At 45.5% G+C, this 15854-nt stretch overlaps 1 long non-coding RNA gene across 1 annotated transcript; it reads left to right on the top strand.

The window, feature by feature from the left end:
• Nucleotides 1-712: 712 nt before the first annotated feature.
• On the top strand, nt 713-1362 carry LOC308475678. Its single transcript, XR_013985367.1, has 2 exons — nt 713-851; nt 1174-1362. It is a non-coding gene; the product is annotated as an uncharacterized lncRNA (long non-coding RNA).
• Nucleotides 1363-15854: the final 14492 nt, after the last annotated feature.

The following is a 15854-nucleotide window of genomic DNA, read 5'->3' as shown; positions in this document are numbered from 1 at the left end:
CCCTGCCCTTTACCCAAAGGCAGAATCCTGATTAATCTATTTTATATATATATAAATTTTTTATTAGGTTTTTCGTTTTGTACTTTATCCCATATCCATGAAATCAAAGCATCACTTACATCTTTGCTCCTCCTGAGCCCCGACTTCGCCCTCTTCCACTCCGTGGCTTTCTTAGGTACACACTTTTATCTTAGCACTCCTATCTCCCCCGATTTACCTTCTTTTTATCCTTAAAAAAAAAAATCCCTTCCATATTTGTAAACCAGTTCCATATATCAACATTACAAAATATTTTAAGTAAAACCTGGAAACGTTTTCAAAGGTTTACAACGTTCTTTCATATATTGCATAAATTTGCTCCAGTCCTTTTCAAACAGCTCGTTCAAACAGCAATTTAACATTAATTTTACTATCTAATGAGCATTGATCCATAAAATGAAAGCAATAAACAATATACCGCAGTCACACAATCAGTCAATCAGTAGCTGAACTGGGTTCCACAGAGTCACAAAAAACAAAAGAAAAAAGAGCCACAAAAAGGCAAAATAAATAGCAAAACAGAGAGACCTCAGCGTAACACTCAAAACGGAGCACGTGCGGCTTCTGAAAAAAGTTTGCAAACTGGAACACTTACTTCCGGGTTTGCAGTGTTTGGGTTCCAAGTTGTTTGAGTCCCAAGGCCTTTGAGAACCAAGAGACCTCTGTATTTGGGGTGTTGCAGGAAAAATCTGAGGGCTCCCTTGGACAAAAATAAAACACCAACCAGAGCAAATTGAAGCAAATCAGCAGCCTGTAGGCCTGGTCTTTATTGAAGAAAGACTGTCGCGACAGGGTGCTCCCCTCACTCGCAGGTGAGAGGAAGGACCCAGAAAAATGGTGTGCCAGGTCTTATAAAAACTTTTGAAATTCCCCTCCTCTAGATCAAGCCCACCCCCAGAAACATCATGCATACATTACAGACAGGAGGGGTTGAGGGTGGAGTTGTGGTGGTAACATCATGCATACATTACAGAAAGGAGGGGTTGAGGGAGGAGTTGGTGGTAACCTGAGTGTCTTGTCACCTGGCTGGTTCCTCCCTTCCCCCCTACCCCTCGAGTCACTTCCAGGAGACAAAAGGGAGTTTGCAGTTTCCTGCCCCCTGAGGGAAGATCTGATCATTGTCCTTTGTTTCAGTCCATGCTGAATCCACTCCCATATGCAGGTTCTTTGTGATTTTGATTGTCTTCTGTCTGGGATCATCTGGGCAGGGCTCCTGCAGATGTGCTGAGACAGTGAAGGGATTTTGGCTGACCAGGGTCAAACCCCCCTCCCCTTTTCTTAGTTCTTGTCATATGGAGTAAAATAAAAATGGAACAGTGCAAATCCAATGTATGGTTGATTTTCTATGAATTTATAACAGAAATGTGGCGTATGTAGTGTGTGAGTGTGTGTGTGTATGAAGTTTGTACAAGCAGAATGATTGGGGTGGGGGGGTTCCTGCTACAGTTCCCCCCTTCGGAGATAAGATTGCAAAGGTGGCTACTTTGCAATCCTTTTCTCCGCACAATTTAAGGTGGTAAATATTAACCTGCTATTCTCCGTGTGTCCATGTGAACGTGAAAGGGACTTGGATGTCATGCTTCTTAAGGATATTTGCATAGAAATATAATGGTGTAACAGTGCACATAGTTAGACATAGGATATCATGCAAAATTAATATTTTGTTGCTCAGTTACTTGTGGCATTCTAGTACCTTGGAAGAGATATTTTCTCAATAGTGGCGTATGCTTTACATTTAGCAGGAAGGTCCACTAATGACTGAAAAATGCAGTTCGCTTTGTCCCCCGCCATTTTTGTGTTCTCAGGTGTCAAGGTAGCTCTTCTATGGTCTCACACTGGCATGGTGTCACAGCAGTGGCAATCCCTGGTGAATCCACTTAGGGCTTTCATATTAACCATGTTGTATGGCACCCACCATAGCTGGCACAGGTTTGGGCACGTCATGAGAGAAGTGTCTTTGCCTTGGCCGCTCTATGGGATTATTATTATAGGCTCTGGTCTTGCAGTCATGGGAAGTTGCTCACTTGCACTTTAAGGACCAAAAGCTAATTGCAGCCTGGATACACTTGCCCAATTCAAACTGAGTCCAATTTGAATTTATCTTGCCCCATGGTTCCCAACTTCTCAAACCAATCTGTTAAAACAAAACCATTCTTAGAGGGCATTTGTCCAAATAAGTCAATTTAACTCTATAAGGGATTATTCCTGCTAAACCAAAGCATATCTACCTTCATGTATCTTAGAAGCTTCTCCTTAGTAAAGCGAGTTTTAGCACATTTTTAAAATGGGTAGGGAAGGTTGCCAGGTGGAACAACGAAATATGGTTATAAATTTATCTAATTCTAAACATTGGACTACAGAATAGCCTGGTCTCTTAAAAGGCATAAAATGTATGAGAATCCTCCACTGGGTTGTAAGGAATAAGACATTAAACATAAAAACAATTATACAGAAAAATAGCCCCCAAAATAGCCCCCCCCCCTTTTAGAACGCATAAAATGTATGAGAATCTTCCACTGGGGTGTAAGGAATAAGACGTTAAACATAAAAACAATTACACACACAAATAGCCCCCCCCCCTTTGTGGAAATAACACACTGTCAGACACATTTCAACATTCCTACGTAATAACACATAATACAAAACAAACTAATTAAATATCAGTTGCATATCTTGAGATAATTGTGATCTTCTCAATCCTGAAGCACAGTCTTTAAGGTTCAAAAATGAGAAAATGTCCTTGCAATTCAACTCCACCCCCCTTTGTCAGCCCCACTCCCCCGTCAGTTTATATCCTTTGGTGTCTGTTGGTGTCTGTTGTTGGTGCAGCCGGTGGCTTTTTCATCATAGGTCTGTAGCAACACATCTGTAGAAGTGACATCCTGTAAGGGGCAGGGGTTTGGAGACTTAAAAGACAAGAGTTAGGAAAAGAAGGGGCAAAAGGCCCCTCCCCAAGATAATCTCCTTGAGTTATCAGCTACAAATAATAAAATCTTAGCATGTTAAGCATTTTACTCATTTTAATATTATTATCACATTTCCATATAATTACTGTTATTATCTGCTAAGTTCGTTTGCTTTCCTTCACTTTGGAGAGAAAGAGAACTGAAAAAAAATACAAGGTTAAAATAATGAAACACACACACACACAATGACTTATGAGGAACGAAAAATAAATAAATGCTAAGACACACAATTTTAAGTAATCTGAAGTAACAATGAAAATAAAAGAGTGTTTCTTGATGTGACAACATCGGCTAGAATGTTAATAGCAAAATGCTGGGAAATGACTTAATACCAAGAAAAATGAATGGCAATTTAAAATTGTGCAAGTACCTTGAACTAGCCAAAATGACAGAATTAATAAGAGATGCTCAGGCAAAGGTAAACAAGTACCATTTCACAAACAATGTTTGGTTGTGCTTCGATTAACTTCATAGACATCATGGAAAAACAGATTAAATACATGAAAACAGATTATTTGTAACTTTAAAAGTGTCAAAGCCACAAAGAGATGGAGGTCACTAATATAGCAGGGATTCAGACTTGTTTCACAGATCAGAAAGAAAGTTGCTGTGGGAGGAAAAAAAGGACAAACACTTTGTTATTGGGGTTCACATATCCTGTTAAAAGGGAAAATTATTTCATGTGAGAAGCCTGTCAGAAAATGCTGTTCCTAAGATGCACACAAACAAAGTCTGTGATTTAAATTCCATTGAGGGGGGGAATGCTTTGATATTTACCTGTGAAAAGAATTTTGGCATGTTAAGATTTGGAACCTGGAAAGCTCTTGACTTTTGATGGGCTAGTTTTTTTTTGGTTTTTTTTTTGACCCTTTTGTCTTACGTAGCCCCTGGAGCAAAGACACATTGAGGGTGATTTCCCTCAATGGTTCTAAGTTTTTTTACATAAGGAAATTTGAATAAGTTCCTCCCTGCAGCCCAGGTCTTGTGGAAACCTCCTCTCTACACCCTACAGTTCCCCCCTTTCCTCTCTCTCTCTCTCTCTCTCTCTTTTTTGACTGATCTAGCCTCTGTGTATGTGCAGAGTTCATGTCTAAGCAAACCTTTTATACTATTGAAAATGTTGCACCTTTGGCTAAATTAGAATTTGAATAAGGGAAGGAAAGGGTAAGGAGTAGATTTTAAAAATAGGGTTAGGTTTTAAAACAAAAGGAGAAACTCAGCAATTCAAGTATTCACCAAAGCTAGCAATTGCAGCCCAAGCAAAGGACTGCTTCCTTTATGTACAGGAAAGGGCTAATATCCCTCTGGCTATTCGCAGAACAATGCCACGCCCTTATATATGGGGAAAATGGCCAGAGAGTCACAAATCATAGGATATTATTATTATTATTATTATTATAAATATTCTCAGTCATTTCAGCCTCACCATTTGCAGACAAAAAATTTTTTTCTCTGCCCTTTATTTACAGGATTGGTCAAGGCCCCCATATGTATTTGTATGTGCTTAAACTTTGAATCGACTCTGAAGTCTGATCCCCCCCCCAATGATAAACAGTGTAATCACTCAAATGTTTGATATTACCCGTTGTGCTTCAAAACATCACAGCTTCACCTCTCACCTTTTAAAACTAAAGAGCAAAGCTAGGCTGATTTTCAACTCCATCAGCACACCAGAATTTAGGAATTACCCTCCAATGCTTGCAGACACATGTTCCTTCCACACAGCCACAAATTGGGAGAGTTGAAAGAGACCTTGGGGTCATCTAGTCCAACCCTCCAAAATATAGAGTTCACAGCAAGATTTCACAGCAGGATTTGTACTATCAAAGAGACATACACATTTAAGTACAGATTTTCAACTGGGAAAGGAAACATCTATGCTCCTATCATGTACTAAGGAAGAGGAAAATAAAAGTACCCAACTTTACACAGAACCCTTTTTGCAGATCTTGAGATAGTGTGAGTGAGTTTGCTTCCTTAGACTAAAGAATGCAAGTTCTTAGAGAAATTATCTTTAAAGGAAGATTGAAGTGAACATTTTTCCTAAGATAGGGAGAGGATCTCTTATAAAGCAAAGTTAATTCAATTGATATAACCACTCACAAATAATTAAAACAGCCATAGATTTGATTTAAAAGGAATACAAGAGTGAACAATTTTTCCTGAACTTGCAGGGGAATAGTAAGCCCCCCCTTGCAGTTTCCTTTAAAGGAAGCTTACTCAGGAGTAAATGCACTTGGCACAGAAGTAAGAAGGAGAAGAAAGAGAGAGAGGGGAAAAACCTGAAAGAGACAGAATGAAACAGGGGGGGGCATCTTCTAAGAAAGAAGCCAGGAAGTCTTATAGAGACTGATATTTGGACTGGACTCATAGAATTTTGCTGGCCATGGAAGCCTCTACATTTAATAACAATTTTCTTAGAAAGAACACCACACTTTCATAGGCATGTGCTTAATGAAATACATACACTGCATTTTAGCTTGAGAGAGCAGTTGGCTCAACTAGGCTTTTGCAGCAGAAACATTAGTTGTTGTTTTTTTTCACAGTACATTTCAAAATACTGGAACAAAAGACTGGAAAACGGATGTAGACTCACAAACTCAAAAGTTACATGAAAACATCATTTACCACTAGACTTAAAATCACCCTCCTCTCTTAAATTAGAGGAAGGAGGTGGGGTAATCCCCCTTTCAGAACACAGGTAGCATGTATACAGGATTTTACCACATGGGAGGAAAACTCTCTTTTAGAGCTTTTCTCAAATAATAAACATTTGCACACTTCATTCTCCATTTTGTTTTGTTTAAGATTGGCAAGGCCCAACATGGCTTCCTTAGTTTTTAAAAATTTTGAAGCAAGTTTGCAATTTAAAACTATGTGCATTTTAAGAACAGTCTGTGGATGCCGAGGCCAATGTAAATACAAACCCTTGAAATATTTCTAAATCTTTGAGTACATCTCTTATTCATTTATTATTATTATTTTTAATAACTAAGATCTCTATAATGCGTGGGCTCTCAGGCTGGGCTGTTATTATATCTACTGCCTTCTGAGCACCATTAAGTTTACGGTTTCATGTTCTAGCTTTAGGTTATAGTTTAACAACACAAATTTGATGTTTTCAGCTCTCCCTAAGGGTTCACACCCTGATTTTGTTGAAGGATCCCTGAGGTGGCTGCTGTGCCCTGGGTTCCAGGTGGTGAGCCTAAGCCACCCACTAAAAGTTACAACGGTCTCATACTTTGTACTTGAAAGACCATTTTTCCCCTTTATTTTTATTTTTTTTTCCAATTGGAGATGACAAGCTGGAGGGGCATATTAGAATCCTCTCTGGGGCAAAAAGGCTTCATGGAAGCTTTGTTGCCAGGAGGAGTCCAGCTAGGGTGTTTTAGTGAGCTCCCATTCTCTCATATGTCATTATTGGGCTTTTTTCGTTAACGACGTACACTAAAGACAGAAAGAGTGGAAACACACACACAAGGGAGGAGGGGCAATGGGAAAGAAAGGGGGGACAGATAAAAGATCCTTTCAGTACTCAAAGTACCCTTGACTAACACAATTCCTACTTATCTATAAACCACGAATTAATTTCTGGAGATCTCAAACCTGAACCTGAAACTCAAAACCACGGGTCCCTCTGCCCGAAAACTCAAACCACGGGTCCCTCTGCCCGAAAACTCAAACCACGGGTCTCTCTGCCCGGAATTCCTTTACCTCAGCGCTGTTTACAAGACTAAACCCCCTCTACCACCCACAACAGCCTCCTGCCTAGCCTTTGAGACTAAGTTCGGAATCCCCTACTGAACGCCTGCGCAATGCAGTGCCAGATCGGGGTCCAAGAAAACAACCAAGGTTTGAAAGGAAGCAAATGACCTTGTGTTAAAATACTTTTGAAAAGATGCCACCGGACGACTCCGAGGGAAGACATCAGAGAAACAGTAAAAGAGCCACGCTTTCCCGGACTCAATTCCAAGACGGAAAACGGGGGAGAAAAGGGATAGGTAGATTAAGGCGTACCCGGACGACTCCGAGGGGTAGCGCCGGAAAACAGTAAAGTTCCACAATTTCCCCGGCTGCACTCCGCGTAAGAAATTGAGGGGAGAGAAGAGAAAGGCTTTGGCGTACCCAGACGACTCCGAGAGGTAAGCGCCAGACAGTAAAGCTCCGCGATTTCCCTGGCCACTTTCCGAAAGGGGAGAATCGGGGTAGAAAAGGACAGAATTTAAACGTACCCGGGCGACTCCGAGGGGTAACGTCAGAAATGAAAGAAGGAAAGTCTGGCTGTCGTGAAGATGTTCCTTTTCCACCCCCCTCCCAATGTATTTACTTCAAACCATACTCACGTTCGAAGATGTCCCCTGCGGATTTCAGGATCCTTTCCCCTTAGCCGGCTTGACCTCGCCTTTGCTTCCCCTGGTTGGGCTTTTGGTGACGATTGATTACCGCCCGCAAAGAGGAGGCAGGGAGAGGAAGAAGGATCCCTGGGCTAAGGTTGCCCAGTGGCGCCTGATCCCCTCTATCTCCCCTCTCACCTTTGCAGGAGAACCAAGTGTCCCTGAGAATGGTCGCCAACTGTTGCAGGAAAAATCTGAGGGCTCCCTTGGACAAAAATAAAACACCAACCAGAGCAAATTGAAGCAAATCAGCAGCCTGTAGGCCTGGTCTTTATTGAAGAAAGACTGTCGCGACAGGGTGCTCCCCTCACTCGCAGGTGAGAGGAAGGACCCAGAAAAATGGTGTGCCAGGTCTTATAAAAACTTTTGAAATTCCCCTCCTCTAGATCAAGCCCACCCCCAGAAACATCATGCATACATTACAGACAGGAGGGGTTGAGGGTGGAGTTGTGGTGGTAACATCATGCATACATTACAGAAAGGAGGGGTTGAGGGAGGAGTTGGTGGTAACCTGAGTGTCTTGTCACCTGGCTGGTTCCTCCCTTCCCCCCTACCCCTCGAGTCACTTCCAGGAGACAAAAGGGAGTTTGCAGTTTCCTGCCCCCTGAGGGAAGATCTGATCATTGTCCTTTGTTTCAGTCCATGCTGAATCCACTCCCATATGCAGGTTCTTTGTGATTTTGATTGTCTTCTGTCTGGGATCATCTGGGCAGGGCTCCTGCAGATGTGCTGAGACAGTGAAGGGATTTTGGCTGACCAGGGTCAAACCCCCCTCCCCTTTTCTTAGTTCTTGTCATATGGAGTAAAATAAAAATGGAACAGTGCAAATCCAATGTATGGTTGATTTTCTATGAATTTATAACAGAAATGTGGCGTATGTAGTGTGTGAGTGTGTGTGTGTATGAAGTTTGTACAAGCAGAATGATTGGGGTGGGGGGGTTCCTGCTACAGTTGGGGGGGGGGCTACCCCACTGAGCCAAGGACTCGGGTCTGACATGCATCTGCCAGCCACTCTCTTGCAGCGAGGAAGCCCAGAGAGGATGGTGGAGGGGTGAGATCCAGAATTGGACCTCTCCCCCCTCCCTCCTCCCAAAGGGGACCGCCGTGGAACTTACTGCCTATGGGGGGAGGGGAATAGCATTCGGAAGCAACGATGCTTGTGAAGACCACGGGTGTTTTGAGTCCTGCTTGGGGTTTGGTTGGCCACTGGGGGACAGGATGCTGGACTAGAAGGGTCCCTCGGGCCTCATCCAGCAGCTCTGCTCATTTCCTTAATTGGCCAACCTGACTCCCTGCCTGCGCAAACAGAAACAGATTGGCAGCGGCTGCGTGTCTCTGATCTCTGCAGCCCCAGCGCCCTGGTCCGCGGGGAGAGTGGCTGGACTCCTCCCGCTGCACCTGGGGCAGAGGGGGGCTCTGTGGGGCAGGCTCCGGAGACCTCCCTCCTAGCTGCGGCTGTTTTGAACCCCCCCCGCCCCCCCCCGCCAAGGCCACGTCAGGTGTCGCGCGAGCTGAAGCTCTTCTAGACTTCTCTGCCTGGGCGAGTCTGCTGATCAACTCCTCATCTCTCAAAGCTCCTTTGAGCCACGTTGCATCCTCACGGCCTGCGCATAGGAATCACGGCTAATTTAAAATGACCCCAAATATTATGTCTGGGGATCAGTAATAAACCCAGAGCTGATAATCACCCAGAGCGATAATAATCCAGCCTCTGGCTGACGGCTCAGGCTGGGCCACAAATGTCATAAAACAGAAACAATAAAACAAGATGGAAAAGATTATAGGTATATTAACTTCCACAGCCCAAACCACCAAGAGCCAACCCCTCCCCTAAGAGGGGGGCTCCACGCTTCCGTTTCGCCCTCCACATACAAAGATCAGATTGTGACTGAATCTCTTTATGCAGCCACCGAACAAGCCATCCAATGGCTTCACACCAGCCCAGGGATGGCAATGCCACAGTGCCAGGGGCACAAAGCTCAGGGGACAGACCCCCTCCGAAGGCCACGTCCAGGGCTATCCAACCATCCTCACCGGCGTCAAGGGAGATCCCCGGATGATCACCCTTCCCTCCAGGTTGCATCTGAGGAAAGGATCCTACCTGTCAGGGAACATCCTGAGGAGGAATGGCAGGAGCCTCCCCCTGCTCCGGACCCGTATCCTGAATCTTCCCAGGAGCAGGAGAACAATATAGATTTGGAACTGTGGTTTGCAGAGGGACATAGTTCAGAGAGCAGAAGCTGGGAAATACTGGATGGGGAACAGCTAGAAGCAGCACTGGGGTGGAAACCTTAATGGCGGGAGCACCGCCATACCTAGGAAAGGGATTCTTTGTTCTCTTGCTGTGTTCATTAAAGTTTCTAACTAGTCAGAAGACTCCTTTCCATGTGTTCTGCTTATCTACTGCCAAAGGGGGGTGGGAGGAAGCCGATTCCAAGAAGCCTGACGCCGCCCTCCTCAGCAGCAGGGCTTTGTGCCGCTCAGCCAACAAGCAGCAGGTCCTAAGGCAAGGCAGCTGGGGGCCACCCCATCCTCAGACCCACAGGTCCAGGTGGAATTTGGCAGCTCTCTATGGCTACTAGTCCTGATGGCGAGGCCCTGCCTCCACGGTGCCTGCAAACTGGAGGTGGGCAAATGTCCCCCCATCTTCAAGAATGGCTCTAGCACAGAGCACTTGAAAAAGGATGCTGTGGTTGCTAAGACCCAGCATGGATTTAGTCAGAATCTCCCTCCTTGCTCTTTCAACCCACTGGTTTGCATCCTCTCCTCTGGAGCTGGCTCCGTCTTCCATGACAGCCGTTCAGATATTGGGAGGGGACCACCGCCACCCCTCTCAGTCACCCACCTTCCTCTCCCACACGCAGGCGGCCAGGTGAGCTCTCTGCCTCAGGGGAGGACCAAAAGCAGGTGGCTTGTCACCCCCACCCCATGACAATGAGAAGCACAGCTGCCTTCCTTGGGGGGCAAGCCCGGGAGAGCGGCTCCTCCTGGCACAATCAGTGTCCATGAGGCACCAGACCCAGCAGAGCTCCAGAGCAATTCCTGACGGGGGGAGAGGGGTTCCTGCTGCTGCCTCAAGGATGCTCCCCCCAAACAGGGGTCCCAGCACTGCGTGTGGAGCTCCACCGGGGCTGGCAAAAGGGTGGGGGCAGGCAGGCAAGGCAGGACCCCCGGACACAGGCCGTTTCCGTGGCTGCAGCCGAGCTGGGAACATCGAGCGCCAGAAGCCCTGCAGATTTGCGAGGGGAAGCCTCGCCGGCTGGTGCACTGCAGGCTGCAGCTCTTTCTTGGGAGCAGGGCAGGGAGTGCTGCACATCACAACAAGGAACACCAATATGCTTTGCCGCAAAGCTGCAGGAGCTCCACATGCAACCTTAGCATTGTAGGTTCCAGGTGACTTGGGGTCATCTAGTCCAACCCTCTGCAATGCAGGAACAACAGCTGAAGAATCCTTGGTGGGTCAGGTGACCGTCCATCCTCAGCTTAAAAAACAACCTCCCACAGAGAAGAATCCATCTTCAGAGGGAGCCCAATCCTCTCTCAGGAGGATGGATGGAGGGGGGGGGGGCGTGTAAGTCCTGGCAGTTTGCATTTCTTAGTACAGAAAGTATGGATCTGATTTGTAGAGATCTTTCCTATTCTAATTAATTCAAGAGGGTTCTGGAATCTTCTCTGCATAAAAGAAGCAGGCAGAAGGTTCCTAATTTTGGGTTATTCCTTCAGAGAACCTGAGTACAGCTGGGTTAAAGTGGTTCTGTCATCTCTTCTGTCAAGGTCATGCTGACTATAAGAAGAGGCCAGAAGGAGCCAGGGTCTCTCTCTCTCTCTCTCTCTCTCTCTCTCTCTCTCTCTCTCTCTCTCTCCCTTCTGGAGTTCTGTACATAGTATGCTGAGTCTTAAGGTTTCAACTTATTATAAGTTGTGGTAAGTTTAAGTTACGTCTGCTGCAACTGGATTTCTTATGGACAGGGCCAATCCTGAACATTTTGGATTTGTGAACATTATGCTCATTTGCCTTCAGTAGCAATAAAGCTCAGCCGAATGAAATATTATTACCTCTGGTCTATTTTGGAGGATCCTGTAACATCTTTAAGATTTCACTCTGCTAACTATACATTGGAGTTCTGCTCTGGATCAATATTGAGTAGAATTTAAATGACAAGTCCATAGGGTTCAATCAAAGCTTGATTTTCTAACTACAGGTAGGTAGCCGTGTTGGTCTGCCATAGCCAAAACAAAATAAAAAAATTCCTTCCAATAGCACCTTAGAGACCAACTAAGTTTGGCCACCTCATGAGAAGAGAAGACTCCCTGAAAAAGACCCTGATGCTGGGAAAGATGGAGGGCGCAAGGAGAAGGGGATGACAGAGGACGAGATGTTCTCGAAGCTACCAGCATGAGTTTGACCAAACTGCGGGAGGCAGTGGAAGACAGGAGGGCCTGGCATGCTCTGGTCCAGGGGGTCACGAAGAGGCGGACACGACTAAACAACCAAGTTTGTTATTGGTATGTGCAAGTGTGCATGCACACGAAAGCTCAGCCCAATAACAAACTTAGTAGGTCTCTAAGGTGCTACTGGAAGGAATTTTTTATTTTGTTTTGATTTTCTAACGTTTACTAATTCCAGGATTTGTAGGTGACTTGTGCCCAGAGAGCTCTTTTCAACAGCCTCCCATCCTCTTCCTCAATTTAGCACCTTCTTTTACTCTCCTTCCTCTTTCTTCCCAAGGACTGTCTAGCAATGGCACGGCCTGAAAGGAAGGAGCACTTCTGAAAGGGAAAAGGACAAAGTTTTCTTGACCAAAGGCCCAGATTTTGCTCCTCAGGCAGCCCAGGCTCAGAGAAGACCCTCCGACAGCAACCTTGCCCAGCAGGATTCATGCCTGCCTGCCTGCCTGCCTGCCTGCCTGTACCCTCCCCCAAAGCACACAGCACTGTCAGGCCACCCCAGGGGTTGGAGAGGGGCCCCTTCTGTGCAATCCTCTGAGTCCTGAGCCACATTTAATTTTCATTTGCAAAACTAGTTCTCTTCCACCTTTCACAAGTCCAGGGAGGACCAAGGCAGTTTCCAGCTGGTGAGCTGCAATAACAGCACAACAACAGCTCATGAAACATATCTCTTCTCCTCTTCACTTTGGCCGAGTAAGATTGTCTTCCATAAACACGGTTTTAACATGGAGGCCACTTCTGGATCCACATGTCCTTCCACATTGGATTCTGGGCGGGAGTTGATCCCGGTGAGGGTTTGCCAAGCGTGCCTTCCTCTTAGCACGTTTCTCCCTTGCATCCTGAGTTGGAGCGTCTTCAAAACCCATGACACCTTTGGTCAAGGCTGTTCTCCAACTGGAGCGCTCGCAGGCCAGTGTTTCCCAGTTGTCACTGTTTATACTACATTTGCCTTGAGACAGTCTTTAAACCTCCTTTGTTGACCACCAGCATTACGCTTTCCATTTTAAAGTTCGGAATAGAGTAGTTGCTTTGGAAGACGATCATCAGGCATTCACACAACATGACCAGACCAACGAAGTTGATGTTGAAGAATCATTGCTTCAACACTGGTGATCTTTGCTTCTTCCAGTATACTGATATTAGTTCGCCTATCTTCCCAGGTGATGTGTAAAATTTTTCGGAGACACCGTTGATGGAATCTTTTCAGGAGTTGGAGATGGTGTTTGTAAGTGGTCCATGTTTTACAAGCATATAGTAAGGTTGGTAGTACAATAGCTTTGTAAACAAGCATTTTGGTTTCCCTGCCAATGTTCCGGTCCTCAAACACTCTGCACTTTAGTTGGGAGAAAGCTGCACTCGCAGAGCTCAGGCGATGCTGGATTTCAGCATCAGTGTTGGACCTTGTGGAAAGATAACTGCCCAGGTAGGAGAAGTGATCAACATTTCCCAACGTTACACCATTGAGTTGGATTTGCGGCTCTGCAAATGGGTTATTTTGTACTTGTTGGTGCAGCACTTTGGTTTTTTGGATGTTGAGTGATCGGCCAAGCTTTTCGTAAGCTTCTGTGAAGATATTTAGGATGGTTTCATATACAAGAAACCTATCAGTAAAAGGTGAACATTGGTTGTGCTCTCTAGGCGCCAAAAACTGCCACTGAGCAAATTGATAAGGTTTGTTTTTTAATGCACTCCAGAAACTCCAGACCGCTGGTGCCTGCCTGATATAAGAAGAGGCAGGATCAGGCCTGGTCTCCATCTAGCCAGCTTCCTGGTCTCACTGCGGCTGAGCAGTTGCCTGTGGGAATCCCAGAAGAAGGACCGCAAAGACCTCTCTCCCCTCCGGTGGTTTCCAGCAACCAGGATTCGGAAGCATGGCTGGAAGGGGGGGGGCGGAGCAGGGCCCTCATGGCCAGGAGCCCTTGATCTCCTGGGGTGGGCATCCTGGGGGGGGGGGTCTCACTTGCTGGGAGAAAGCTTCTCTGCTCATCTCAGCTCCCCGTTTATCCTTACGCTTCCCTGGGAGGGCTCTGCGATGCTGAGAGGCTCATGAAGGGCTTTTCATCTTGCTGAGAAGACTCCGAGGTCCCTGGAGACAAGATGTGCTTCTAGCTGCCAATTGCTTTGAAAAAAGAGAAGATTTTGTTGAAGTAAACCAAAGAAATCAATGCGATAAAATGAAAATAAGCACACATAAAAAGCGTCAAGGGAGACGTAATATTGCTCGAGACCCTCAGGAAAGCAAAATTCTGCCTTGTGTCTCAGGGAGGGAGTCCTGGGTGCCTGTACTTATTAATTTATTTTATTCACTTATTTCATGAAATTTATACAATGCTTGGTTGTTGTTGTTTAAAAAAGAAACCTCAAAGCAATTTAAAAAGATAAAACAAGAGAATCAGGAAAAAATTACAACAGCATACAAAAGGTTAAAATGCTGCTATAAGAATTCGGATAACCGTCATTAAAAAATGCATGTTCGTAAGTGCACAAGTAAATGCTTGCACATAAGTGCATAAACCATATTCCTGAAAAAGAGAGCAACACAGCGGCCCAGTCTGGCCCTTAAGTCAGCCTCAGAGACAGGAAGACCTTAATGGAGCAGCCTTCTGCAAACTCAGTTTATCAGGTATCTGTATTATTTTGCGTTTTTGCTTCTGAGGCTTTTTTGGTTCATTTCTTTTCCTGACTGCGTGGAACCCGGTTCAGCTACTGATTGATTGATTGATTGATTGATTGTGTGACTGCGGACATGGATCAAAGCCCCCCATCCAAACAATGACTATCATCAGTGTGGGTAAGAAAATAATAATAATTTTAATTTTTATCAATTACAATACTGTCTTATTTGTTTGACAGTATGGGACCTTGATTATTGCTTTCATTTTATGGACCCATGGTCTCGTTGGATAGTAAAATTCATGTCGAATTGCTGTTTTAGGGGTTGTTTTTAAAAGTCTGGAAAGGATTAATCTGTTTCGCATTCTTTTCTATGGGAAAGCTTGCCTTGGTTTTGGAACGCTTTGGTTTTGGAACGGACTTCCGGAACGGATGAAGTTTGAGAACCAAGGGACCACTGTATTCAGCTCCATTGCTGACTCTGACTCTGCAGGCAGGGCTGAGAAAACCCGGCTATTTATTTTTTATCTTTTGCATTTATATCCCGCTTTTTCCACCGAGGAGCTTCAGGTGGTGCTTCCCCCCCCCCATTCGATCCCCACAACAACCCTGTGAGGTAGGTTAGGGCCGAGGGGCAGTGAGTGCGTGGCTCCTGAGGTCATGCCCAGGCAGCTTCATGGTCAGGTGGGGGACTTGAACCCTGGTCTCTTCCTCTAACCACTACACCACCGCTGCCTCTCCCTGGTTCTGTCAGGTCTCATTTTGCTTGTCAGAGGAAGGGGAGATCCCACAGCAGATCCCACAGCACACGGTCCCAGCTTGCAGTGCCAAATATAATCATGCAACGCGGATCTCTGGCAGAACTCAGGGGAGGCTGAGTCATCGGAAACCTGATCCGTAAACATCCATTTCTTGATGCAATGTGGAGCCTTTTTATTTTTGGTGCTCATTGTGTTGCCAATGGGCTTCAGTTATTGCTTTACGTTTCTGAACATCTTGAAAGTCGTGCGCAGCACACACTTCTTGCTGCCTCATTTCTGTATCTTCCTGCAACTATTCAGATAACCCGCTTTTATCATTCTTCCGGCGAACGTAGCCTCCCACGCCGGCCCGGGCTTCGTTCGCTTCCACGTCTATCTCCTGAAGTTCTCTTTGCTATTTCACTGCTATTTGCAATAAAAATGCTTTTGAAAAGAAAAGGCAGAATCTATTGCCACAGCAAAGCTTTGCTCTAAATAAGGACCAGAGGCAGAAAAAGAGGAGGGGGGCACCTGCCCCCTCACCTGTGGGTCACCGTGTCCCCCCACTCTGCCATCTCATTAGCCAGGCCACTCAGGCACACAAAGGGCCCCTTCTGCCCCGGAACAAAACTTGAGCCTTTCCAAAGCGCAGA

The sequence above is a fragment of the Podarcis pityusensis genome (assembly GCF_964106645.2).
Source record: "Podarcis pityusensis genome assembly, chromosome: 4".
In the NCBI taxonomy this organism is placed as follows: Eukaryota; Metazoa; Chordata; class Lepidosauria; order Squamata; family Lacertidae; genus Podarcis; species Podarcis pityusensis.
The sequence above is the reverse complement of the archived record's forward strand: the minus strand, read 5'-3'. Positions and strand labels throughout refer to the sequence as shown.